This window comes from Apus apus, chromosome 8 (assembly GCF_020740795.1).
Source record: "Apus apus isolate bApuApu2 chromosome 8, bApuApu2.pri.cur, whole genome shotgun sequence".
Taxonomy (NCBI): domain Eukaryota; kingdom Metazoa; phylum Chordata; class Aves; order Apodiformes; family Apodidae; genus Apus; species Apus apus.
The window spans coordinates 13,967,747-13,995,543 of record NC_067289.1 but is presented as its reverse complement, the minus strand read 5'-3'; the positions used below and the strand labels follow the sequence as shown (position 1 = coordinate 13,995,543).

The following is a 27,797-nucleotide window of genomic DNA, read 5'->3' as shown; positions in this document are numbered from 1 at the left end:
TTGGACTGAGAAAGCCTCTGTTCTGGTTGAGCCTTTGTCTGAGATGTTGGAGGTTAGTCTGAGGAGAGCCGTCTGAGAGACCCTGCTAATCCCTTTTTACTTTTTGAACAAGAAAGTCAAGTGTTTTTTATAATAATAATAATTTGAGCTAATAAGTAACATGCTGGCTGGAGCTGGAGCTGCAGCTGCCTGGGGTGGAGCAGATTTGTTTTCTCCATCTCATTAGAAAGCCTTAGCTGATGTCACACACCTCTTCATTTGCAGGTTTTCTGGAGAGGTCCAGACTCTCACAGTGAAATCAGTGCAGGGGCCAGGTACCAACACTGGCTTCCACCCCCCCAGAGCTTAGCCCTTCTCCCTTCATTTCTGCCACTCAAACCCTGCTCTGCCCTCACCACTGAGCATTTTTTGGGGGACCTCAGGCTCTGGTGTGGCCCCTAGGCAGGAACCCCCACTCATGAATCAGCCAGTGGTGCTTTGTGAGGGTAGGTTCCTCTATCTGTGGGTAAAAATGTTTATTTTATTATAGTTCTAATTCTTCCACACTGCATTCCTGCCTCATCAAAACGCAATCGCAAACTAAATCTTCATAAGTGAGGGAGGTCTTGCTTCCTTTCAGGGATAACAATTCTTTAAGTCTGTGGGAAGATTAAAAGTGTGGTACTAAGTAAAAAATCATAAAGCTGGGGAAGGCAAATGCCCGTAACTGTGTTCGTTAACAATATTGTATATCATCTAAATGAAAGCAAGTTTAAAGGCTTAATGATTTCCTTCTCACCGATACGTGCTGTTCAGCGCCAGCTCAGACAATGAAGAAAAACCAACCGGTTTTACCTCTGCCCTGCTTTGATGGTTGTTTTGCAAACACTTTAGGGAAGTGTTCAAATTCCCATAAAATTGATTTTCAGTGGAAGTTGAAAGGAAAGAAAAAATATTTTCTATTGAGCGATCTTTACAATAAGATTAACTTCACAAGACCTCAACTTTGGCCCTAGCTGGCCTTGACAATCCCTCCCTTTTAAGAAGGTGATGCAGCTATCTATAATTAGCCACGGCTAGTTAATAACTCATCTGTTAACGTCCAGGCCCACAAATAGAAGGTTTCAATGTACAAGGAACCAAGGTTAGGCCAACAAGGATAAAATCATGTCTATTTTAGTTTAATGGATTCCGTTTCCATTGTTGCTGCATTTTATTTGAACAGTCAGATGGAGAACTGGGCTTTGGGACTGCTTTTGGAAGGGTTACAGTCTCCTGCAGTGCAGCAGCTCAGGCTCCCTCCGCCAGCCTCTCTGGCCATAACAACATTGCAAATAAAGGTAAGAGCAATAGTCTGCAGTCTTCTAAGCTTAACTGCCAATTTGTTCAAAGCTTTGGTGATGGTAACTTGTTTCTATACTATGTTACTGCTTTTGGTGTCCCCTGAAATCATGGGAATGAACGGAGCATTGACCTCTGATGCTGAGGTGAGGTGTTGCCCCTCATTGCCTGATGTGGGTCCTCACCCTTTACTGCAGGTGCGAAGAAAGGGCCCCTCAGTCTGCATCCCCACCACTTCAGGTGGGCAGCCTGCAAGAGCAGAGGCCGGGCTGCCCAATACAGGCCTTAACATGCTCTCTGAAGAGATGCTGTGGCCCTGGTTATTACTTACTGCCTTTCAAATCAAAGATAAAGCCAACATCCTGGCATTACTGCATCTTGGCCCTTGGCTGGGTGATGATATTCCATACTTTTTAAATACCCCCAGAGCTTTGAGGTGTTTGGTACAGGACAGCTGGGCTTTGGTTGGCTTTGAATAATCGGGATTATTAGACACCCAGCCTCAGTCCTGATGAAAACTAGCACAGAAGCCAGATGATGCTGTCAAATACTAACCAAACTGGTGATAGCACTGGTTTTGGCTAGCAGTGTGAAAGGAACCTTGTCTGGGTAAAGACAGTGATATTTGTTTGCATGAAAATAATTAAATACCAGAAGTGTGCCTTTCCCCATTTCAAAACCTAAAAGATAAATTACATGTAAAATCTCAACAAACTGACCCTTTCCCTGAAACTTTCTGCTTTGACTTTCAGTTGAAAAATTCCCACCCAGCTTTAGTCATGGGAAAGAATTTTCTCCTTAGTGTTCTGGTCAGAAAAAAATAAATCTTTGTTTGCATGACTAGGTCTCAGTCATGAAAAACTGACCCCAAAAAATGCTGCTAAGAGTTTCCTCTGGCTGTAGAGACTCAAAACGGGACATGTTATTTGAGAAGATGCATGCTTGAGCAGAGTGGGGACATGGGGAATTTTGGGAGAAACCCATTGGAAGCTCCTTGTTTCTTACTGAGTGTTTTGTTTAGTGCAGAGCACTTGAACCAAGCGAGATGCAAGAGGCTGGGGCCATGTCACGTAAGGCAGCGTGTGCAAGCCTGCCCTTGTGACACTGCCCATGGGGAGCTCTGGAAAACAAACTCTTTTCCAGCCCACATGGCCCCAGCTGGGCCGGGGCTGCTCCTTCCCCCATGCTTCCGATTGGAGCCAAGGCCATCTCAGGACAGGCAGTTTTGGGTCCTCTGTGAGGACTGAGCCACGTGTTGTCCTACGTCCCTGACGTCCAGCCTGTCTGTGAGTCAGGCAGGCGCTTATTGAGGTTTTGAATGATTCCTCAGTATTCTCCAGACCTCCTTGGTTTGTAAAGCCAGACAGGAAATCTTGTAGAAATGGTTTTTCCTTTCTGAATCCTAGCCAGGTCCATTTTGAGGACTACCTGGAAATAGCTGGAAGATGGTTTTGGCAGAAGATGCCCACAGTTGGAGCCCTGTCTAGGGACTGGAAGCTGGGCAAAGTTTAAATACAGATTCTCAAATCTTAGGAAGTCCTGGGATATGTAAGAGGGCAACGATATAAATACTAGCATCCCCCCACTACTTTAGGCTGGGCTTTCCAGAGGACATGAGTAACAAATTAACTTGGCTTCCCTGGGTTCCTAGGACATGGGAGATGAACTCCACATGGCTCCTCTGGAAATCCCCCCACATCCCTGGGCAGAGAGAGGGCTTTCAAGCAGCTATTTCCACCTTTATCCCTCTGGAAACCAGATTAATTTTCTTATGTAATTGTGCTTCTCCTGTCCTGCCCTCAGGCTTTCCCCTTTGGCTGTGTGGTCAATACAAGGTACACTTCCATATCTGGGAAGGACAGAGAAGTTAGCCTTTCCCACCAGTAAAGCCAGAGCAACCTTCAGACTTGCTCCCTGACTATATAACCTCCTAACTATAGTCTGATAACAAAAGTTCAATTTTCTTATAAACCCAGTCAGCTCTATGGAGGCTGGTAGTTGTTGCTGGCTTTTCCACTGGAAAATATCACCAATGGACAAAAATCTTGGAGGTTTCAGGCATTTGGCTTTGGGAGGGCACCAGGCATGCAGTCGTTTGTTGCATGAAATCCAACCTCAGCAAACTAAATTGCAGCTTTCATGATTGCTATTTGAAGCTACAGATAGGAAGGCAAAAACAACAGTTCAGACCTAGGCAGCAAGGATCTGAACTTGAAAAAGGCCCACCATGCAGCCTTCAAGAGCACTTCTGAGGCTGCCTGTAGAGAAAATAATTAAAGAGATGAAAGATAGAGTGACTGATAGTAATAAATCACAGGCGGCTGTCTTTGCTCTCTCAGCAACAATAAATCACTTTTGCCTTTAAAATATGGCAACAAGCATTCTTCCCAGATTGCTTTGAATTTATTAGACAAGGTCATTAGAAATGTATTAGGGCAAAATCTGAATTTATTAACTGAGTTACTTAATAGCTTAATTGTTCTGTTAGTGATGGGTATGTGCTCTGCCTGCTTCTTTGGGTGAGAAGGAATGCTGGCTGCTGTGCAGGAGGTGCTGGGGTCCCCAGGAGCAGGTGGCCAGGATGCCCTGTGGTGGGGCTGGCACAGGAGCTGGGTGCAGCCCTCCGTCAGGTCCCCACGCTGAGCTGGGTGCACAAGGTGTCCCAGGAGGTTTCTGATTAGCATCAGGCAGGTGTGTCTGTCTCCCTGGTAATTGGCTCGAAATTGGTGTCTTTTGAGAAGGCAATCTGATGTAGGAGCTGCAGCTGGGCTGGGCCAGAGCTTGTCTGAGTCTATTTTGTGTGTGCTAATTTGGGAGGGCAGTTGGGAACTTGGGAGGGTCAGACAAGTTAGCTCCGCTCTCTGCTGGGACCAGTCAGCAGAACACACATCCCTGCACCTTCTAAGGACTAACAGGTTGGAATTCAGTTGGATTTTTGTCTGTGCATGCCAGAGGCTCTTCTAGCCTTGAGCTTTGAGACACTCGAGGCTGTGTAACTATGCTGCAAGGAACTCTTCTCATTGCACAGCCAGACCTGTGTCCCTGCTTGCAGGACATGATGTACTCTGCAGCATTGTCCTCCCAAGCAGGGGCCATCTGCCAGGAGGGGCATTTCTGGCAGCAGCCAAACCCAACAGACTGACTTGCACATGTGCTTCTCCTCCTCTGGGACAGGCTGAGGCAGCAAGGACACAGAAGGTCTGAGTCTCAGGCACTGGTGACACGTCAGAAGTTTTGGTTTCACAGACCACCGAAGGGAGGTCACCATGGTTGCTGTGGAGCTGGGGCATGCTGCTATGGTGCTGCTGGGATAGGGTGTGTGGCACCCATCTGAGGGTGAACGCAGAGCTCAGCTCCTGCAGTAAGAGAAAGACACTCTAAATATCCTATTTACCAAAGCTTTCAGCCCACTCAGCAGCTGTGACCTCCCAAGCATCTGCAGCCTCCAACTGATAAAAACTCATAAATTGCATCTTCTGCTCTTTTTTGGCTTAGTCAAACATAGCTTTGCACTTGTTGAGCAGGAAAAGCCTCCACTGAACCTGTCAGCTGCTCCACCATCTACCTGTAGGTCAGGAGATGCACTAGTGAAGACTTCCAGTGAGGACTTGTTCCTCCCAGGATGTAAATTCTGTAAAACAACAGCATTTGCTTAGTTTTTCTCCAGTTCTAGGTAGAATTTGGAGTCTCTTCTTCCTCTTTCTCTGCATGCTTGTTCTGCCTGGCCAGGAGAAGCCAAGTGCCCCAGGAGTTCATATAAGACAGGCTGGTAGATGCTTGTTGAAATCAATGGGTATTTTGCTTTAAGGCAGGCTTCATGATTAGACCCTCAAATTTTTCACTGTGGCATGTTCCATCTTTCTCCCTTATGATGGGTAGCTCCAGAGTAAGGAAGAAGGTAAGAGGAGAAAACATGAATTTGATGACTGCAATGGCAAACTTTATTACAGCAACTTTATGGGGGGAAAATGTCTCACAATCTTCACTGCATAACAATGTCCCAACAGACATGATGTCATTGCCTCTTAAAAGGTGTTTGAGTTGGAAAATCTTTTCAACAGTGTTTTAAGGGGCTGTTTCAATGATTAATAATGTTTACATATGTGATTTATTATCTTAAAATAAAAATGTACAGTAGGTATAAAATGTATTTGAAAGGGGGATGACTGTGTTTATTAAGGTTACAGGTGTTATATTGCCAGACATTATCAAAATAAATATGCATAACTGTAAGAAAAAAACATAGCATCTGGTCAGATTTTATACATCTCCCCCACAATTGGTATCAGAAGGAAGGAGAAACTGGGCAGAATATTATTTTGGACCTCATATCATGAAACAGCACAAAGATGAGATTTCACCTCTTTTCCCTGCTCACTAGAGATATACCTAGAGTACTGTGTAATGTATATTTTGATGAAGTGCACCCATTAAAGCCACTTAATGCTGTTCATTAATGCACATCTGAGAATATTTACCTAATGGACAATATCTAAATTTTGTCCAAAGGGGCTTGTTGAAGTTAAACTCTAATCCCCTGCCCCACAGGCACAGGGAGGGATGGCTGCAGGGGGTGAGAGCAGGAGGTGGCTGCAGCCACAGCAGCCACAGTCAGCTGTTTTCATCCTTCCAATTGTTTCCCTTTGTAATTGCTTTCCCTTATGTAGTGTTTACTTGCAGGCAAAGCTACAGTTTAGTCAAAATCTTTCTGAGCCAGAGTCCTATTTTTTGTTTCAAAAATTCAAAGAAAGTCTGAGAATGCCTTTATTTCCAGTGGAAGTTTTGTTTATGGGGAAGTTTTCAGTGGCAAAATGGATTAGCTTGAACACTGCTTATTTTGCAGATCTCTGAATAGCAGAAAATTAGTTTGGATGAGTAGAAATGAGGAGACTTGGGACCTTCTCACACACCAGCTGCATGATGAGTCCTTACTCTCTTTCCTCATTAACTTTCTGAAGGCTGCAAATGCCAATGCTGATATTTCCATGCTCTGTTCAAACACTGGCTGGTCCCTGTCACAAGCCCAAAGTGCTCTGTAGTGCCACCATCCTTGACTGCCAGTGGCTTGGGAGTGCCCAGGCTGGGCTGTGGCATCCTAAACCAGAGGCTGCCTTCAGAAATCTCACACTTGGCTTCCCTGAGACACCATTTCCCACAAATTAAAACAGGGATAAGTGTTTCCCTGACCTGGTTGCACTGAAATTAAGGGTCTAGGTGAAAAGACCCGTGTCTTTCCCAGTACTTGTCATCTTCATGCTCTGTCAGAGGACACTGGGATTCCTCCTGCCTTCCTCACGTCTCCAAACTCACTACCCTGGGAAGGCTGCTCCCAGCCCTGTTCTCACCTCAGAGCACATCACTGCATCAGCCCCTGTGCAGACTGATTACCCCAAAACCCAAACATTGCCAGAGAAACAGAAGCTCTAAAGGAGCTTGGATTTCTTTATCTGGAATTGTTTATTTCCAAAATTTTCAGTATCCATCCCTTGGGCACAAACCCAAGTAGACAGATGCCTGCATCCCCTCCTGCTGTCCCATGGCTGCTCTGCTGGGCACTGAAGGCCCTGGCAATATTGCCAGAGATGCAATTTTGGCATCTCCTGATGTTTCTAACCTATATTGAAATATGCCCAAATGGAAGTTGCATTCTGCCTCCTCTAGGGTTTCCATGGAGCAGATCTAATTATCTTTCTTTAATAGCACTAATTGGTGGAATTACAGCCCTGGCAGTTCAGCCCACTCCCGGGTACTCCCTTTATCCCTTGCTCTGTGCCGGCCTCTTGGGCTGGATGGGCTTTAAGCATGGTCCGATGGTTTGTGAAACCACTTTGACTTCTTGCCCTCAATTCACTCGTGCTACCTGAGCTCCTCGACCTGTTGACAGAGGAGCTTTCCTTTGTCTTTGCAAATTGACACAGCTGCACACTTGGCAAATAGACTCAGATGTTGAGCTTTGGGCTGAATGGATCCCCCAGATTAGCCCGGGGGAGAACTAGCTTTAAAAACCTTAAGCTGGAGCCAGCAGGAGGAGAATGGAGTGAAGCTCTTTATCAGGATTCACTGCCATAGAAAGGGGCTCCCCACTCTCGCAGTGATATTTACTTCCCTTTGGGGAGGACATTCCTGGAGCCGATAGCTCATCATGACCCTGGACAGCCCACTCGGAGTTAATTAGCCCACTGTATAATGGGAGATTCGCCTGGAGATTACACGCAGTGATCTCTCACCACACACGCTGTTTGCTGAGTGGTTTGGGGCTCTTGGCAAGCACAAAGCACAAATGCAAGCAGAAGAAAATCTGGATTTGGGGGAGGGGGGATTGCTGCGACAATGCTGGGCAGAGCTGCAGGCAGGGGCTGAGCCTGAGCCCTGCCGGGTCCCCACACTCCGGGGATCCTGCTCCCCCATCCTCCCAGCCTGCATGGACACGGGGCAGGTAAGCCCTCTTAAGGCTTTTTTGGCAAAGGGCTTGGGAAGTTGGCCACACAGATGAATTTGCCAAAACTCGAGCAATAGGGTAATAAAAATTATATAGATATATATATGTCACCTCAGCCTTGCATCAAAGCTGGGATGTAAGCAGGGAGAAATCAGCCTGGCTGTCCTGGGCCAGGCAGGGGAAGACATCTGCCTGCCCTGCCTTGTCCTGGAGGCAAGGGGACAAGATCGGCATTAGAGGCAATTAACACTGAACAACTTGTTAATGATTTTATAGCAGGTTAAAGAAAATGGCTCAAATAAAACTACGGGAGACCTTCTATAATTCTACATGGCTGTAAATATGTATGAACTTAATTACTATCGGCAATTCCAGCTTAGTTTGGAAACAGTTAAAGTGGGTGCACGCAAAAAGGGATTATTATCCTTAGAAAATGAGTGTGAAGATAAAAGGGATTTATTTCACATTAGCTAACAAGCAAAGGCAGAGTTGCAGAAGAAGGTGACTCCCTCTGTTTTACCACGCTGGTCAAAGGGGACAAGGGAGCAGCCAAGCTGTGTCCCAGGGCAACCAAGGGCCTGTTTGTGCCCAGCGAGTGGAAGGGGCAGTTGGGAAGAGCCTGGCACAAAAGGAACCACCTGTCCCTCCGAAGGAACAGATGCCCACTGGAGTTAGATCCCCATGCTCATGTACTTCATCCTCAACTGCTTCTTGCAAGGGGCTCAGAACCAACCCCCAATACCCAGCCATTCTACTCCTGATTGTTGTTTCCCTTATTTTCTCCCCAGGTCTACGAGCTTGTATTGCTTACAGTTGAGAAGCTGGTTCAATTTCTTCAGCATAGAAGTTCTGTATTTCACAGGTGTCCCATTTTGCCCATAAATACCTAAGCTGAGCCCAGGAAGAGCTAGAAAAGTATCTCTCCTTGGACTGAGCACCTCTCTTTCCTTTTCCTGGCTTGTTACAGTGGTTTCTAACCCTGTTTCTTAAAGATGAATTCCTGATTTCCTGTTAAATGTGCCCTGATTCTGTTTCCAGGTTTTGAGTCTTGTCATAAACATTCTCTGCTAAATTCAATATTTGTTCTATTTCTTCTTCCTATCATGACTTTTAGAAGTATGACCAAATGCTCATTTTTCACAGTTTTTCACAGTTGCACAAAACCAGCTGAGCTCTGCAGGTCTCTCCAGAATGCTTATTTCTGCTTTCAAATAATTTCTGTGATTCTCTCGGTAATCACCAGTGTATTCGCATGCTGCAGGGTGAGCACCAGAAGGTGGTAAGTGCTTTCCTGTGACAGCTCTCTCCTATCTGCCCCAGGATCTTCTTGGTGTTTAGCCACAGCAGCATCACTTTGCTGGAGCCAAATACTTCCCAGAACTAGAAAGTCCTCTGTGCTCACCCTGAGCCCTCAGTCACCTGCTGGTCCCCTCTCCCTGCCTTAGCTCCCCATCTCCAGTATAATTAACATTGTCTTAAATATTCATTTCCCACTCTCACAGCCATGATTGAAAGCTGAATTCACAATTAAATATTAACTCATGTTTAAAGGCCAATCGTTAGTCAAGAGCATTGAAATATTTTGTGATCTGCCTGTGGCACATGTGGACTCCTGCTCCACAGCCCAGACCTGGGTTTAGGACTCCCCAGAGCAGCATTGCTGGGGTCTCCAGGGTACCTCGGTAGAGCCTGAAACTGCTTCTGCTCTTTGAAGATGCAAAGTGCCCTTACTGACAATCCCCAGCCTTTGAGACTGGGGAACAGAGCTGGAAGCCTGGTGAGATAAAGCTGCTTTGTGATGCCAGTGCTTTTGTCATGCACCAAAGCTGCCAACACAATTGCAATATCCCTTATCGAGTGCTTAGACCAACCTGCCTGTTAGGGGCCAGAAGGCAGAAACACTTAGTGGGAAAGGTGGGGGACAAGGCTATCAGGCCATTCAGTAGCCCTGGAAATGAAAACCTAAAGACAGGCAGGCTTCAAGAATGGGGAGGGGAGGCCAAGAGGGGTCTGGACCCCCATAGTTTATCCTGGCTTTCTAAACTTAGTCAGGGGCAACTTTTCCAGGCTGGCTGCCTAAGTGTAGGTGCTGCTGCTCCTGGCTGCCACCCAGGACCTGTCTCTTCTGAGGTCCTCAGCAGCCACCCACCGTGCTGTGAGCATCAGCACCCAGCTGAGTACTTTGGAAAACAAGGTCATTTCCACCCTCATTGACTGAACTTCCCAGCACCCGTAACTCATGGACAAAACACAGCAAGCTTGGGTTCTCCTGTGTGAGCAGAGATGTTTTACACTCTTACAAACACATTTATCACTATAGAACATGAGGTTTGTACATACAATCTGCTTTTCTTTCATGCTCTGCTTCTTCTGAGTTCACAGGTGTTCAGCACTGCCTTACAGGTAACTATCCCTGCAAATGGCAACCTCTCCTGAAGTCTCCTGTCACCATTTCTGGTAAGAAACCCATCTGAGGGGGAGCTGGGTCTGGGCTCATGGGTGATGTTTGGAGCAGTAGCAACATTTGAATGCGATGGTATTTCCTTCTGAGCAAAAAAAAAAGACCCTTCAACTTGTTTTCTCTCCCCCACACCCCTCTGCTGTAGGAGAGGATTCGCCAAGACTCACAGATGGGATCGTTTACAGTTTCCTTTTGAGCTGCCTTGGCCCTTTCAGGTTTTGTTTATTCGAGCTGGGCTCTCAAATAGGGGAGGGTGGGACGGGAAGGCCTCCCTTCCATGTTCTGGTTTGGATTGGGGTTGCTTAAGTTCCCCATCTGACAGAAGATGATTGATGAGAACAATGCAAGCTGTAAATTTGGGAGGGTTTGGAGATGGGGCAGCTCTGCTCTTTTCGAGGCCTTAAATCCCAGTTGCTGGAGCAGTGCAGGGAATGGCATCCCCGGGGTAATTGCAAACTGAGGACAGGAAAAGCCATACTTTTCCCGGGGGCTGTGAGACTGAACAGGGCTGTGAAAGACAGGGATGTCTGTGCCCATGCTGGCAGCTGCTACTTCGGGTACTGGGTCACCAGTTTCTCCTTTCCAAACTGGAATGGACTGGCACTGCTTTTCATTGCTGCTGCAAATAGACCTGTCCTAGTGTGCTCCTATAGGGTGTGTGACCTGGGTTGGGTCTCCAAGAGCTCTTTTCAAAGCTGTAAGCATCCTGAAGCCTCTAGACTGGGAATTTAGCAAAACCAGGAGCACTGAGCTAGAAGAAAGCAGCCAGGGGTGAAGCAAGGCCCGACACTAGATGCATTTAGAGTAGCTGGTCCAGTTAGACTGGATGACTGTGGGGCTGGGATGGGAAGGAGGGGATTTCCCCTCCCTCTGCCTGTGTTGCTGGTTTAAATCCAACCACAACTGAGCAGTAAATAAGAGTTACCACCCGGCAGCTGCCGGGTGACCTGTGTGCAGTGAGTCAGCGAGCTCTGGCCACACAGCCTTCCAGACATTGCAGCAGAGGAAGCCTGGGCTGAAAAGCGTATTTTCTGTGGGAATGTGCTCTCATTTGAGTGAGCCCTGCAGCGCTGCTTGCACACCCGAGCTGCTGATGCACCCTGGGATGCAGCTCTGCCACACAGCAGAACAGCAAATGTCTCTGTGTTGCAGCTCAGCAGTCAAGGTGTGTGGGGCTGGGGGCAGAGCAGCATCAGTGGGACTGTGTAACTGGAATAGCTGTGATGAAAGGGAACCCAGTGCCTTGTAAGGCTGCTGAGCAATCTATAATCAGCAAAAGAGGTGGTGCTGCTGCTGGGTCAGGCTGAGCCTGTGGCAGCTTGGGCATGTTCATAACTGCCTTGGTGACAATGGGTTTACTCACCTGAGGCAGGGTAAATACAGGGACAGTTCTGCAGTGTCTCACAGACCTAACAGAGGGGGGGTTTGAGGAGACATTTGAAGAGCAAAGCAGATTTTTATAAGGAACTTCCTCTCCTGGGCAGATGAGACAAAAGGGGATAAAGCCAAGCAAAAACACTCAGCTGCTTATTTACCACTTACATTCAGGAGAGTTGAGCCATACACACCTCCCACTGTGCAGGAGCTGCACAAACGCACAAGGAGACTCAGGTCTTGCCCCAGAGTTTCCAGTCTAAGATGAGGAATTATAAAAAAAAAAAAAAACAAACAACAAAAACCAAAAAAACACCTCAGAGGAGTAGCAGCTCTGAAATCTCTCTGCAGATCTCCATCTGGTAAAAGTGCAGACAGGGGCATGTTCTCTCCACATCAGCTGCACAGCGAGAGAGGCTTAGATGAACTCTCCTAGCTGGTAATAAAATGATTTTACATATGTAGGAAGCAGGATGTGCAAAGCCCAGGAGTCTGATCTTGTTTCTGAGATCAAACAGAGTCTTATTGTACAGGGGTGTGGAGCTGATGTAACTGTCTAGTGTGCCGGACACAATTGCCGTGGTTACGCAGCTGGACCGGAATAAAGCAAGTCTGTATCTGAACTCATTAATTTTTACAACCAACTGCACCACTCTGCCTTTTTCTTTTGCCCGTTTGGTGGCAGAGGACTGTGGTGCTGCAGCAGAGGGGCTCTGTCCCCAGCCCCTCACCTGCAGTGCAGCAGCCGTGGCTGGCACAGTGAGAGGCACCCAGACCTATGTCACCCCCAAAGTTCAGCCACCCGCCATGTCCCCAGGGATGCTCAACCAGCTGCACGGGTGTTTCTGAGACAGGCCAGGAGCTGGAGGAATTAGGGATTAAAACACAGGCTTCACGTGAGCAGGGCGGTTGCTCTGTCAGCTACAGGTTATGTCAATCTTTCATTAGAAACCCTGGTTTGCAAGGTTTATAACTCAGCTGTGGAAGTGCCCTCCAGGCTGGGCCCTGGCAAGCCTGGGAAACCCACGGTTTGCTGCTGAAATGTTCAGTGCAGCTGCTTGGTGCTTGCATGTTGCTTTTCACCCACATGCCAGTCGGGGAGGGCTTAGTCGGTAACCGGTGCAGGCAGCAGAACTCACTGTGCTGGGAGCCCCGTGTGAACGGCCCCTGCCTGCAGCAGCCCCAGGGCAGGGCAGGGCTGCCTGGCCAGCACTAGCACTGTGGGACCTCGGGCTCCCGGGAGATGATGCTGCAATGCAAACAACGAGGTGAATTTACCCAGGGACAAATCAGAGGCACAGCACCAAAGCCAGGGGCCAAAGCTGCTGATGAGCTGTGGCAGGGTGAGGGGGTGGGACTGGGACTCTGTTGCTTCTGGCCACCAGACCAGGACCAGGAAGCTACCTCATGCTCCTCCACAATAACCATCCCCATCTCCCGTGGCAGCCCTCCCAGGAGCCTGGCCAAGAACTGAGCATCCTAGTCCAGTGCCTGAGATGCAGCTGTGGCCTGACGACAACACGAGCCCAGCACTGGGCAGAAGGCTTTATGCAGTGGCCAGAGCCCTGTAAGAGGCTCCCCTGGCCTGCAGCCTGGAGAGCTGTGGTCTGACTCTACCTTGGCTGCTCACTCGTGGGAGGGGCTGCCTGGCCATGGGACAAACATGCATCCAGCCCTCCTCCCTTCATCCCACCCCTTCCCACTCCTGGGAAGTTCCTCTTGACACATACGCATTTGCCTATTTTAAAGACTCACCAAGAGAACTTGCAGGCTAGGATTTCACTGTGAGCAGGACCTCCTGGGGCAGGCAAGACTGCTTTCTTCCCTTGCTCCCTCCACCTACAAGGCTATAAAAGAGGAGAGCAAGAGATGCCCACAAGCCCCTGGGGTGTGCAGGGCTGGTGGCATGCCTGGGCACCTTCATGACCCCCCTCCCGTATCAAGAAACAAACCCAGCTCTCCAGCATATGCCCCCAGCTCTGTCCTGTGCAGTCTGTTCCCTGAGGCCAGCAAAGGGAGGATGTCCCTGTGGCTGAAAGTGGTGCCCCCCAAGGGCATGGCACCCAGCATCCCTTGCAGGAGGGCACACACTGCCGGCCTGCCTGCCTGCCAGCATGCCTGCCCCAGGTAGAGGTGCTGCAGGTGGGCAGCTTCCCTCATCCTGGGCTGCAAGTCCCCAGCACCCCAGCTCAGCTAATGATCCAGAGGGACAGCACTCAGCCATTGCCAAAATCTGCCATAAAACCCACCTCATGTAATGAGTGTAATTGGTGCCATCACCCCATTAAGAAGGCGGCTCCTGCAAAAAGCTCAACTAGACAAACTCCATCAACCAATTCACTTCTCCCCCTGAGCCAGGAACCCAACTGAAACCCAGCAGAGCCCCACAGACCCTTTCCTTAGTGGCACAGCAGCAGTCACCAGGTCCTTGGCCACCCTGGCTCCATGCACCCACTGCCCTCCGTCCAGGGGAAGGTGCCTGAAGCCATGGGGTGACCCACAGCCAAGGGGACAAGGCTGGCCATGGCCATACTAGCCTGGCAGAGGGCAGCCATCAGTGCTGGCACTGGTGGTGCCACACAGAGGTGAACCACAGGCTCTGCTCATCCAACAACCAAGAGAGAGAGAGAAAAAAGGGGGAAATAAACCACAACTGCTTGCTGTTTTGCTGCTGCCTTTCCAGTATACTTGAGTTACCATGGTTAGTTTTCCACTGTTCTCCTTGACCCCTGCAGCTTTCCCTTATGAGTTAGTGTCCTGGAATGTCTCTTTACGAGGTGCCTAGAGAAGTAAAGCTGACCTGATGCCAGTGCCCCCACACTGAGGACTTTATTAGTTTTTTAATTTTCTGTCTGGGTGCTCTCACTTGCCTCAAACTTTCCACAGCTGCTAGGACTTATTAATGAAGGAGGTTCATTTGTGTCCTGCCTCCCCTTCCCCTGCCCAGTGAATTGGTGGTGTTGCTTTGCTAGTTGTTTTTGTTTAATGGCACTCCGGGGGGTTTCAGGAGATCTGGTGGAAGATTTCACTTGTGCAAGCAAGCTCTAAAGAAATGTGAGGCACACAGATGGGAGCAGCCATGATGGGACCATCCTGATAGAAACACAGTACGTGGCAAGTGGAGCCTGACTGTGGAGCCAGCACTGGGACTGGGAAAATCCAAAACAGCCATGTCATTGCCACTAGGATGAGAACCCCAAGAATTAAGAGGATAAAATCATTTTGGTTCCCCCAAAATGGCAGGGAGCCTCCATGTTTCCCATGCTGGAGGGGCCCTGGGAGACAGAGCTGCAGGCTGGTGAGCAGAGGGCTGAAGGGTGGTGAAGGACATGCAGAGATGTGCTGGATGTGGAGGAGAGGAGGTTTAGCATGGCCAAAGAAGCAGAGAGACCCTGCAGTATAAACATGGCCAAAAGGGCACAGAGAGGGGGAGAAGGGACAGACTTACAAGGAAAGAGGAAAAAGGGCCACATATTTATTTGTCCATAAAATAGGTCTCCATAGCAATGAAGTGCTTCACAATATGTTTTCAAAACAAGCCCAGCCACAGGGCGTGCAGGCCAAGCTGCCAGAGGGAGAGGTGATGGCTGCCCAGGCACCATGTTCTTGCAGATGTGTGGTCTCACACCAGGGACTGCCAACCCTGTAGAGGGACACTGGAAGGGGACAGGGAACAGATGCTCCCTAGGGACACTGGGCAGCCCCAGCCCCTGCCTTGGGGTTGCCTTGTGCCAGGGTGGGGAGGTTGAGCGAGTAGGTGGGTTTTTTACAGCTGTGTCTTGTGTCAGGATATCCCAGGGTCTTGCAGGTGTGAGATGCACAAGCATGCCTGGTGTTAGGCAGGGAAGGAAAAAAGATGTTCTCCTTCAAAATACTGGGATGGGGAACTGGCCAGGGGGTGGAATTAAAATGCAGGCTGCTGCCTAAGGATCTGGCAGCTGCTTCGAGCACACAGCATGCAGGGGATGGACCCCAGCCCGCCGGGTTTGTGGCTCTGGGGTTACAGGGCACCTTGAATTAATTACTGAGCAGGCAGCATCTCCTGGGCGGGTGCCAGCAACAGCAGCACATCTGTGCTGCACAGCTGGGGCGAGTCCTGCAGGGACCACACAGGCAGTGTATCGCCTGCCCAGGCGGGCAAAGGGGTTTCCCCCCCATCTCTCCCCAGAGGACAGGAGACGGGGCCTGATCCTGAGCCCTGGGCAGCCCTCCCTGCTCTGCCGTGTGAAGGTAACTGGTGCCTGACCCCAAAATATCTCAGCAGCAGCATCGAGCACCTCTCCTAGAGCTCGTGCTCAGACAAATGTCACTGCAAATGATTTGGCTCCAACCTGTGGGGACATAAATTCCATTATTTTTATGTCAGCTGCACAATTTATTCCTGTAACAAGGTGTTTTAACCTTGCTTCACATTCATTGTTCTGCCCACTTTGATTTTACTGTAAATGACTGGATTTGTTTTTGATGTGATGCCAGTGCCCCATAAATCTTGACACTCACTGTAGGAAAGGAGAGGGCCCTCCTCACTGCTTGGTTTGCAGAGGGTGGCAGTGAGGGGAGGACTGCCAGGAGTCTGTGCAGGGATCCTGCACCATCCAAAGCAAGGATCAGCTTTGGCTCTGAGCCTCCACCTGATTTTTCCAGGCAGGGAAACAGTCTGTAAGATGGGAGAAACAGGCAAGGAGGAGGAGTTGGGTTTCTCTTGCAAACCACAGCCAGCATCATTCAGAGATTCACGGCTCCTTTGAGGGCCCAGCCGGTGCGCCGAGCTTGCAAGAAAACCCCAGACCAAGCACAATTTGTGTGGTTTGAGGTTTTATCCTGAGCTGCTTTTAAGTGTTTCGGTTCCCAGCACCTCTTCCAGAGTGTGCTGGAGGTGAAAAGGGGCAATAAAACCACCCCACACAAAACCCACACTTAACTGAACATTTCCAAGCCCGGCAGCATTTGGAGGATGGATCCTTCTGTTACTGCCATCACCCAAATTCCTCCCAACTCCAGCAGCAGTCAGATCAGACTCCAGTTTTCCAACCAGTAATGCTGCCTGGGTTTTGTTCAGTTGCTTGAGTGTTTCTGCCCAGGCCTCCTGTTAATGCAGCCTGGTGAATTTCAGAGATTTTACTTAGAAGAGACTCTGCTCCCCAGAGCCTCCCTCCCCTGGCAGTGTGAGACCAGGCCCATGCCCAGCTGGAACTGAGGCGTCGGCCTCGGTGCTCATGCCAGGGAGAGCGAGGGTTGGACTCGTGACCAGGAGGAAGCCGTGGCCTTGTCGCTGCTGAACAATCAGCGGAAAGGGGCCATGGCCTCGGCCGGCATCCCAGGGATGGGGATGGCTGCGTGCCAGCAAGGGCAGGGACCGTGCCGCCTCCGCAGGGGACAGACCCCATCCTGCCCCGGCTGCATCCCAGCCAGATGCCTTATCCTGGTGCTGCCCCACAAGCAGGAGCTCCTTCAAAGGGAAAGGCTGGAGCTCCTTCCCCAGGTCCTAGGAGTGCAGGAGCACAGTTTATTGGGGTGGCGTTTGGTGTGGGATGCAGAACGTGCAGTGCATGGTGTGCAGCGTGGTGCCCAGTGCACCCTGTGCAGCGCAGGGTGTGCACAGCATGGTGCACAGCATGGCACCCAGCGTGGTGCCCAGTGCACCCTGTGCAGCGCAGGGTGTGCCCAGCATGGTGCACAGCATGGCACCCAGTGTGGTGCCCAGTGCACCCTGTGCAGCGCAGGGTGTGCACAGCATGGTGCACAGCATGGCACCCAGTGTGGTGCCCAGCACATCCCGTGCAGCGCAGGGTGTGCCCAGCACGGTGCCTGGCGCGGTGCCCACCGCCTGGTGCGCAGCATGCGAGGCACGGTGCAGGCTGCGTGTGTGTGTGTGTGAGTGCAGCACTGACCTCTCGCTGCCTCTGGCCCTGAGCAGGGGCCAGGAAGGGAAGTGCTGCCGGTCCGGCTGCTTTCATCAGAGATCTGGAGCGCCGAAGCCTGCCCAGATCCTAATCAGTGTGGGAAAGCAACTGCAGGCCCTGCTCTCGCCCTGGCCTGCTGGAGACGCCTTTTATTTTCATAAACTTTATCGCAGCCCACAGCCCCTGATAAACCACCGTAAATAAACGGAGGGGAGCGTGGCAGCCAGCCAGAGCCGCTCGCAGACGCACGCTCCCGCTGCCGCCCCGCTCCCGAGGGGATGCCCCGTCACACGCCAACTTTTGGAGCCCTCCTTTGCCCCCCCCCCGCTGCTGCTCGGCACGGGGAAGCCACACGGCCCTGCCACTGGGGCACCAGCCAGGCAACCAGCGCCTGCTGGCAAGTTCCTGCCCTGCCCCAGCCTCCCCGGTGACCCCAGCCCCTTGCCAGGCCGGGGCCCTGCAGCCAGACCCGGGTCCTGCTCCCGGCACTTGGCACGGGCCCTGGCAGAGCCACGGGGGTCAGGATGTGGCCAGACACCACCCCGGGACCTGGCATCCTCTCTGGGCCGTGAGAAGGGGGTCACATCCCACCAGAAAGCTGAACCGGCAGCAGGTCTCAGTGCCTCCCCTGGGGCTCCTCTCTTGTTGAGTTGGAGGGTTGCTGAGGTTTGCCACACAATAACAGTTTGGGCTGCTTTTTCTCTTTTTTTTTTCTTTTTTCCTTTGCTCAAAAGTTTGGGTTTTGTTTAAAAAGGTTTACATTCTTCTGGAGCATGGAAAAACAGGACCTGGGGGGTTTTTTCCACGCTGGCTCCACAGACTGACAAAGATGAAAGTTAACCCTTTTCCATTTCTGTTTGGAGCTGCTGGCTGAAGGCATCCCTGCCCAGGGCTAGCAGCTCTTGCCATCTCCCACCCCCAGGAGGCCCAGCTTTCCTGCAGCCTCATCTCCCCTTCAGCATCACCTTCTCATTGCAGTCAAGGGCTGAGGGAAATGGGGAAATGTATTTGCTTGTGTTTCATTTCCACTGTGATTTACAGGAGCCAGTTTTAAGCTGTAGTTTACCCCAGCATTTGCAGAAGGCAGCTTTCTGCAGTTGGGTACCAGGGCTTTGCTTCCAAACGTGCCTTCGCTTGTGGCCACAGGACGAGCTGCCGGGGTCCAGTGCAGGAGGAGTTTGGTTCCTGCTGGTTTATACTCTGCCTCCGCAGCCGTGTGTCAGGGAGGCCGCCCAGCTGGTGCTGACAGCTTCTGCTGTTAAACTGAGGTGATTTAATACAGAAATGGCTCAAACCACAGTGCTGTGAATTAAAGGTATATAAATTGCGTGCCACGTCACATGCGCCAGAGCTTTGGCCAAGAGCAGCTAATCCAGCTGACTGCAGAGAAGATGCAGTGGGTGCCTATGGGTGACTTTCACTTGCTTTTTGCCAGGCACCATGGGGCTCCATAGGGCTGCAAAGGAACCTCTCTCATCTGTATTTGCATGGCCAGTGGCATCTCTTGGGGCTCCCTCTGTAGCTCCAGGACTGCAGCAGAGGTGGCAGGAGGCAGCAACCAGGGGACATCCCGTGCCCATGTCCCTTCTCACAGGGGCATGCCACAGCATGCTCTGCCCCCCTCCTTCAGCCACAATCCTTTTTCTGCCCGCAGCCCTGGCCTTGCCTGGCATGCTGCTCTAACAAACACACTCTCTTTCTCCACGCTGGTCATTATTGGCAGCGCTCAATAGCCACTTTCCAGCCCCACAGAGAGCCTTTGAGTGCTGCCCTGGTAATGCTGTCCCTCTGCTCCTCTGCATCCATCCAGTGGCACCCTGCCCTGCTCCTCACCACCCAACAGGCAGGGCAGGCAGTGCAGGCAGGGCACCCCATGCCTGCCTGCAGCTCCTATCCCACCACTGCTCCCTCCTGGGCTTGTTACACTCTGCCACTGAAGGAAATTAACTTGGCCTGACATGTCTCATCCTTGACAAAGTCATGTCAGATATTAATTACTCTTCTCTGTGCTAACTTCCAGATGCTCAGAAAACTATCTGGGATTATGCACACCAGTGTTTTGCTGGGCTGCAGCCCTCCACTCCTCCCTTGTCTCTCGGTAAGGCGGGTACTGTGGTTGCTACTTCGGGGCACCAAACTCTGACAAGTAACCACCAGTGGCTCCGCGATCCCAGCAGATCCTCGTTTCACCTTAGAATGGATCAGGCCCAGCCAGTCTGAAAACACTAAATACACCCTGTACCATTTTGCATTAAAAAATATTGAGGGGCTGTTTCTCCTACTTCCAGACTACTTTTGCCTCTGATAAAGAGGCATGTTGTGGAGGGCCTGAACCCTTCACTATTACAGATGAGAACTACTTGATTTTCCAGGCTCACCAGAAGTTTGCAAAGACAGACACACTTTCTGCAACTGTTTCCACTCTTGGAAGAACATCCTCTCCTGTCAACAGGAACACTTTCCTGTTGGATGTTCCAGTTATGCTCCATATAATCTTTCAAACCAGGATCTCTAAATGCTGTGCTCCTCCTTGTGTAATATTTTGTCTTCAGTTCCTGGCTCTGTTGAAAGTGAAGGAGTCTGAGGGCCCTTTAGGGCTTCAAGGATTTGGCTCATGGAACAGGATTGGAAAACCTCCAGAATTAAGGCTATATGTATGAGACTCCCTAAGAGGGGCACTCATAGGTCTCTGGTTTCTCACCTAGAAGTCCTCCTGGGATGCTGGGCAGCACAGGGTGCCAGTCCCCCTTACAGTGATGGTGCATGCTGAGGTCATGTCCACAGCATGAGCTCCTGAGGGACACGGGCTCCTCTTGGAGATCTCCAGTCACAAGACAAGCCAAGGCCCATCTCCAGTGTTCTGCCTGTCCAAGAGCCTCCTGGGACTTTCCAACAGGACCTGGCATTGGCTGCATGACCAAAGAGCATCCTTGAACTTTCCTCTCTGGAGTTTTATTCTTTAAGGTGCTGGCAGTGAGAAAACCCTCTCTGTGCCCTTCCCCCACCTCAAAGCATCCTTTATAAAAATAAAGTGCCCAAAATAGCCCTAGACAGTGCTTGACGTTTGCCAGACAGCTGCTCTCGAGAGGGCTACAAAGGTTATGGATTGGTCTCTGCTTCCCTCCTCCTCCCGCCCCACCACCGCCCGTGTGAACCTTGGAGCAGGGCCAGGTTTCATGGCAGTCTCTTCGTTTGGAAAAGCCAGATTTGAGAGGGAGCTGGGATGCAGGGAGGTGATGGTGGGTTTCTGCCTCCCCTCCTGGGGTGACCTCTGTGAGGGCAGCTGCAAAGCATCAGCTCTGCCCATGCCTGGAACTAGCAGGATGCTGCTGCAGAAGCCTGGTGGCCATGGGGCAGGACAGTCCCCACCTGCAAGTCATTGGGAATCTTTGCTTGGTCTTCCAGGTGTCTGAAAACACAGGCAGAGGGGCTGTCCTGTGGTGTGCACCTCACACCAGGCTGCAGGGTTACAGCCAGACCTAAAGGGTCCCCAACAATTTCACAGTCAGCCCAGGAGGCCAGCGGTGCCTGGGGAAGTCATGACTCAAAGAAAGACTTGGGAGTCATCTTGGGTCAAAGTCCCAGGTCAGGCATTAGGAGTGCAGCCTGGGGAAGGAGCAAGCAAGCTGGGAGAGCTGCAAGAACATGGTGACTGGTGCTGGAGTAGCACCTGGAGAAGGATGTGGGGACACGGCAAGAGGCCAAAGGAAGGGCCTGGCCAGGCAAGCATTGCAATGCAAGGCAAAATGGACTCAGCACAGAGAAGGTCAAAAGGCAATTTAGGCATCTGCAAAATCAAGGGACCTTCCTTCCGAGGTGGAACTGGTCCTGTGTAGACTGGTGGATTTATCATATTTCTTGGGAGGATCCAAGAAGAGTTGCAGCCAGGGGGAGGTCACTTACCTGTGATCTGAAGGGGACCTGGAATTGCACAGAAAGTCTCCTTCCCATGGAGCTTTGCTGATGCATCTTGTACTAGGACAAGGTCTCAGGATGGAGCAGGAGGAATCCCCTTTCTGTGCATTGGGCATTTTATAGAGGGAGCAGAAAGTCACAGTCTGGGCCTCAAAAAGTGAAAGGTAAAGGTGCAAACTTTTCAATTAAATACATAGACAAATGCTTGAAATCCATTATCTTCATCAAAACGAGAAGTCAGCTGCAGCAAAGCAAACAAAAAAGTTGTTTAATCTATTAAGCAAATAAATACATACATGTATTTTAAGCAAAAGAGTCAACAGCCTTTAAATAGGAAGAAAACATGCACACAGGAAGGAAATTTATCACTTAGGACAGAACAGGGTATTTGAAATGTTAAATGCAGTAAAAATTGTTTTAAACTACACAAGATAGGAATAGAGGCCTCAAAGAGAGAGTAATCCCAGCAACTTCTGCAGGCTCATGAGGCAAGGAGGCAACCAGCCAGCAGGGAAAAAGGACAGGATCACAGTCACCTCCATCCACGACCTTATGAAATTTGGGAGACAACAAATATTGGGATGTCTTCAGGTGTGGGTTTGCTTTCCCTTGCCAGAACCATGGGGCTCACTCCTGCACAGAGCAGGATTGTCCCTGCTCCCTGTGCAGCCCCCAGGACTCTGCTGTGGGTGAGGGATGAGGATGAGGGGATGCTAGAGAAGCTATCAAGGGGACTGGTGGGTCTGGCAGAGATGGGTGGCCCAGAGGAGCCTCACAGACAGACTCACTTCCTTGGCTTTTTTTCTATCACTTTTATGTTTATGCAAATGAAGGTTTCCAAGGAAGTGCCGGTACTGGCTGAGGCCGTGCTGCCAGTTTTCTGCAGGATCCGTCTCATCTCCTGGGCCATGAGACTATTTTAAGTACTCTCCAGATCTCCAAGAAGAGTAACTTTTAAGATGTTTTCCCATGCCTGTTTCTCCAGCCTGCACACTGATTTGTCCTTGCAGTTTCACCAGCCAACAACTTTGATGTTTAGGAGTCTGACATGCTCACCTCTGAAGCATTTCCCATCACATGTCTGGTTGTTTATACCTTCAAGGCACGCAGCCACCCTGTTCTGTTTAAGGACTGTCTTGACCACATCAGTAGAGTGAGAATATCTAAAAATAGATGAACTGGCAAACTTCACAATCTGGAAAATGACATGCTTTTGAAATCTCTGGAAAAGAATGGATTCCTTAAAGTATAGTTTACAAATACTGATTTCATTATTTATGGTAGCTGTAGAGCACGGTGCATTCGGAAAGCATCGTCCCACTGAAGAAGTGTGTTACTCATTACCACGGCTTTAGTGTTCCAGCATGTTCCTCAACTGAAAGGCAGCCAAGAGAACAAGCTGGGGGCATACACAAGGGCAGCCTGGAGGGAAGCTGCTTCTCATTTCATGTTGGAAAGGGTGGTAGAAAGGGAAACTCAGGGGACTGCAGGATCCTCTGCTAGAGTCTGCTGTGGCATCAGGCGAAGAGGGCAATGTAAAGAAGTGAAAAAGTAGCAAATTCACAGCTGGATAGAGAAGTTAATTGATTTTAATGGAGTCAACACTCAGCTCAAGGCACCCGGTGGGCCAAAAATGGAGCTGGGTATCAGAGTGGTGGGACACTTCTCTGGCTAAGGAGCTGGGGACTGAAGGTTAGGTGCCAAGCCTATGAGTTTTGGGAAGAAACACCCATGTGTGAGGCACCCAGAGGATCTCAGATGGGTGTTTTTCCTCCATGCTTGCACACTCAGTGCCCTCTCGTCCTGGCTCTCCTCAGAAGACCCAGAATTTCATACCTTCTTTGCTGTTCTTTCTTCAATGCTTTGCTGAAGTGCAGCCTGACATTTCTTTTCTTCACATATGCTGTGTAAGACAGAGATTACCACTCCTGCAAATCTTTTGAAAAGCACTCAGCTTGTTCAGGAATCTTTCCCAGGATCCCCGGATTTAAATTGCTCTGCGACCACTGTTTTTCCCCTGCCACTATGTTATCCCTTACCCTCTCTACTTTTTTCATTCCTAAAGTCACTGGTAGCCAAGGGAACATGCTCCTTTTTATGCAGCTGTCCTGGTCTTATTGTTTCTTTTAAAAGATTTATTGCATCATTGCTCCTGCTCCCCTCACTATTTCCACTAGTATATTTGTAGACATGGGTAAGCACTGCAAGACCGCCTGCACCTGTTCCTCCAAGTCCTCCTTCTCCTCTGCATCTTGCCCTTCTGTGAAACCCTCCTGCAGGAATTCCTCACCCAGGCTTGTGTTTCACCCTTGAGCTGTACCTTTGGAGCTCTGAGACCATGCTCGGAATTCTTGGTGCTGCAGAAGCAAGAGGTTTCTCAGGAATGTTCTCTGAGGATTTGGGGTCTGCTTCAACTGCTACAGCCACGTATAAATGTATAGGTGTATGTATATGTATATGTATATCTATATGTACTGGGGACCAGATGATCTTTGAGGTCCCTTCCAACCTGGCATTCTATGATTCTATGATTTTCTGACATCCCACCACAATGACAAGCAATTGAAGGGTAACTTCTTGGCACTGAGGGTGGTGTCCCCAGCCCTTCTGGTCCCCTGCAGGAAACCTGCTCCAGCTGCTGCTCCTCAGCACCCACACGGCCCCTTGCTTTGGGAACACCACATTTTTATTTTTATGGACGGGGATGCTGCACCTCCTAAGTCCTTATCCAGATGGTTGTGCCGGTGCTGTTTGCAGAGTGGTGGTTGAGATGGGATCTTCAGGACTTTTCCTGTCCCTGCTTATGTATGTGTGCTCTGGAAGGTGCTTGAATGTACCCATCCATGGTGCTCCCTTGCACAGCTGAGGAGGCTGTTCCTCCCATATGGTGAGAAAATCCCTGACATGAGAACATACTTGCCCAAAAACCATACCAGCTGTGTCCTCAGCTGCTGCCTCCCACAGCCAGGGCAGCTGGGCACAGGTCTGCCCTTGGCTTTCACCTACCTCATCACACAGCGGGGCACAGACTGTCCTTCAACACTCAGATATCCAACCCAGGATATTCAGCAGTGCATTGGGCAGGTGTGAAACCCACCACGAGCACCAGCACCCAACCAAACCGCCATCAGCAGCAGGTCAGCAGTGGCCAGCAAAGGGAGTCTGCACACATTTGTGTCCTGTCCCCAGGCTGCTTTTGGCTCATCTCCCTGCTGCTGGGAGCTGCCTGGGGAGGTAAGCAGCACTCCCAAAGCAAGGAGTTAGTGCTGTGCTGTAAATATTTGCTCTCTGATGTATTTATAACTTTTACATCTATCTGACATTTTATGGCCCGGCAACATTACAAGGGACAACTGCTTTCCATTACTCACTGCCATGAACTCTCATTCACGGCTTTTTTGCCTCCCTGTGACATCATGTTTGCACGGCACGGGTGAGGGCAGGGGGGCAGTGCTGGCCCCCACCAGCATAACCCAGGATGCCCCTGGAGCTGAGCGGCAGAAACAGACCTCATCTCCAGCCAGCCCCTGGGTGAAGGTCAGTTGCTTTCCCAGGATGGATTTTTTGGTAGTAACCCCCTCTTAGAGGTGACAATAAATCTCATCCCACTGGCCCACTGCTGGAGCAGTCCCGTGTGCGGTTGCATGGAAAAGTAACTGCAGGGGGGAAAAAGCACCTTCCTTGGATTGCTTGCAAAAAGAGACAACAAGGTTTAAAATTTCCCAGGGAGGGGGAATGTGCACAGTAGCAGCCCCCCTGCCTGCACCCCCTGCCTGTCCAGCCCCTCTCATTTGGCCCCCCAGCCACCCTGCTTTGGTGTCAGCCACTGGGTTGGCATCCCTGTCCCATGCCTCAGCTGACATGAGGACAGTGAGGACTTTGCACCATCTGGGCATGGGGAAAGCGTGACCGAGGAACAAATGTCACCCGTTTGCTGATGGCACCAGGCCCAGAGCACGCAGACGGCTCCTCCAGCAGCCCTGACATGGCTGCAGAAGGAGGTAAGAGGACACTGACCCACCGTCGACATCAACCTTTCCTCCTTTCTCCTCCTGACTGAAATTTTCCTGCCTATGGGTCCTCTTGTGGCCAGGGCCAGGGGCAGACATCTCATTCCAATTGTACTCTGCAGAGCACTGGAGAAGGATGTTCCTCCTTTGCTTCCAGGCAGCATGACCCCAAAGCCAGACCTGTCTGCTTCCCATGTGCAACCTCATCCCTGCGCACTCCAAGTCCACAGAAGGTTTTGCTGGGGCAGTTGCATGCTGTGTGAAGGTGTTCCTGGGATCAGAGACCCTTTGGGCTTAAGGCAGCTGGGCTCCAGCCACTCTTGGTCCTGCTGAAGTGCTTGCGGCCAGTTGGTACAGTCTCTCCTTTACCTCCTGCCCAAGCAACCCCCTCCTCCCTGTCCTTTGGCGTCCCTGGTCTCTGCTGCCTCTCAACCACCACCCTCACTCCTGGATTCCTCAGAGTTTCCTTCCACCTGGATTTAGTCTGTGCCCATGTTTGATATCCAGCATTTCCCTCCAGTCTGTCATCACGGTGAGACATGGAAACTGTCTTGCTGCCAGAGCAGTGTGCAGCCCTGAAGGGTTACAGCCCACTGGTGTCTCCAGGGGGTCTGGGGTTGCCCACAGGGCAGGTTGTGACACACGCAGAGGTGCATCCTTGACCACAGTCATCCTCACACCTTTTGGAGCTCTGCTATGCCCATGTGTATTCCGGATAACGTGTGCACATATGTGTCTTTTCCCTTTCCTCTCAGAAGTTGCTTTGCATTAAAGTCACTTTCCATGGCTCCAGAGCTTCTGCTGCTCCTGTCTCACATTACCCCTGGGGAGATGCACACCTGAGTCCCAGCTAACCCACCACAGACAGCTTATAAAATAAAAGGGGCTTCTGAGACCTCACCTCACAGAGCAAAGGACTGGGGATCAGGGAGCACAGGCGAGGGGATGCCAGGAGCCATGGTGTGGTGGGAGAGCCAAACCCACCACCAAACAGAGGTGAGGTGAGGGGAACTTCAGCCAGTCTGGGGTGTCCCATCACCCTGGGGCCCTTACTGTTCCTTCCAGCTCAGGGATGGGGACCAGCGTGTCCCTGGGGATCTGTCCCCAGCCACTGAACACAAGCAGGGTGAGACAGCTGGTGTGGCTAGGATGCTTTGCTCTCCCACACCTCCCACCCATTCCTGTTCCTTCATCCAAAAGGTCTCTTCTGGGAACAGGGGTCTTTGGCTGGGTGGAGGTTTTCCCCTGCAGCTTTCAGGAGCAGGGCCTGGGGCCAGCAGGGAAAAGGAAGGGGGAAAATCTTTTCTCTTTGGAGGAGAGGCTGCTGATGGGTGATTAATGGCTGTGGCCAGACCACTGTGCTTGTGCCATCTGATAAGAGGCCTCCTGATAAAACAGACCTGTTGCTGGGGAATTCATCATGCCTCACTCAACAGCCATCAGATAAGAGCAGGGCTGGATATGTCCCATTCATCCTCTTCATTCCTGCTTCTCCACCCTCTCCTTTCACCCTGTTTGCCAGAGCATTTCATTCTCAGAAGTGAACTCTGGAGGGGCAGGGACACTGTGCTGTGACTGAGGGGGGAAAGAGCCAAAGCTGACACTTTTTAGGGTTTAGGGGCAAGGATTTCCAGTTTTGTGCTTTTTATTAGTCCACTTGTAGGATCTCACCCCCTTTTTTCTCTCCTTCAATGACAAGCATCAAGTTTTAAGTCAAGGAGTCACACTTTTAGGGAGAGGGCACCTCTGGGTGGCAATGATTGATCATGAATAATGTGCCTTTCAAGGGTGAAATGCTGCTGTGTGACAGAGGGAACTGGTTGTGTGTCAAACTGCCCATCCTGTGGCTCCCAGCCAAAAACAAACTTGTCATACTTTAGCTGACAGTTTTGAGCTCCTTTAGTTTTTGAGCTCCTACATGGAGGAGGAAGCTTTTGGGAGGCTGGGGTATTGTAGACCCCTGCCACAAGGTCTGTGCTGTGGGGCTGCAGGCTCTGCATCAGTGCCAGCCAGACCTCTGCGCAGGGATAGATGCCATCCCAGACCAACAGCCTTGGAAAAAAGCCCCTTCCACCCAGCAGCTTCTGGGAGAGTGTCACCCACAAAAGGCCCTGTGCTAGTCCCCAGGAGGCTCCATGGGGACCCTGCAGGTAGCAGAGAGGGGGTCAGCCAGGCAGGCTCTGCTATGAACACAGGCAGACCTGGTAACCCTGTGGCCTTCATGGTCCTTTCAGCCTCTTCTCTCCTCCAGCACAGAGCAGGTTCGGGCACCCTGTCCTGTCTGTGCTGGTGGAGGGCAGGCTCTCCAGCCCCACACCCAGCAGGTACTGCCCAGGCTGCCAGATTTTCAGCAAACCTAGTTCTAGAGACACACA

The 27,797-nt window shown here is 50.7% G+C and overlaps 1 long non-coding RNA gene across 1 annotated transcript; it reads left to right on the top strand.

Moving 5' to 3' along the window:
- Nucleotides 1-1,125: 1,125 nt before the first annotated feature.
- Nucleotides 1,126-26,210, top strand: LOC127387832 (uncharacterized). Its single transcript, XR_007890212.1, has 3 exons — nt 1,126-1,319; nt 10,142-10,216; nt 19,518-26,210. It is a non-coding gene; the product is annotated as an uncharacterized LOC127387832 (long non-coding RNA).
- The last annotated feature ends 1,587 nt before the right edge of the window (nt 26,211-27,797 follow it).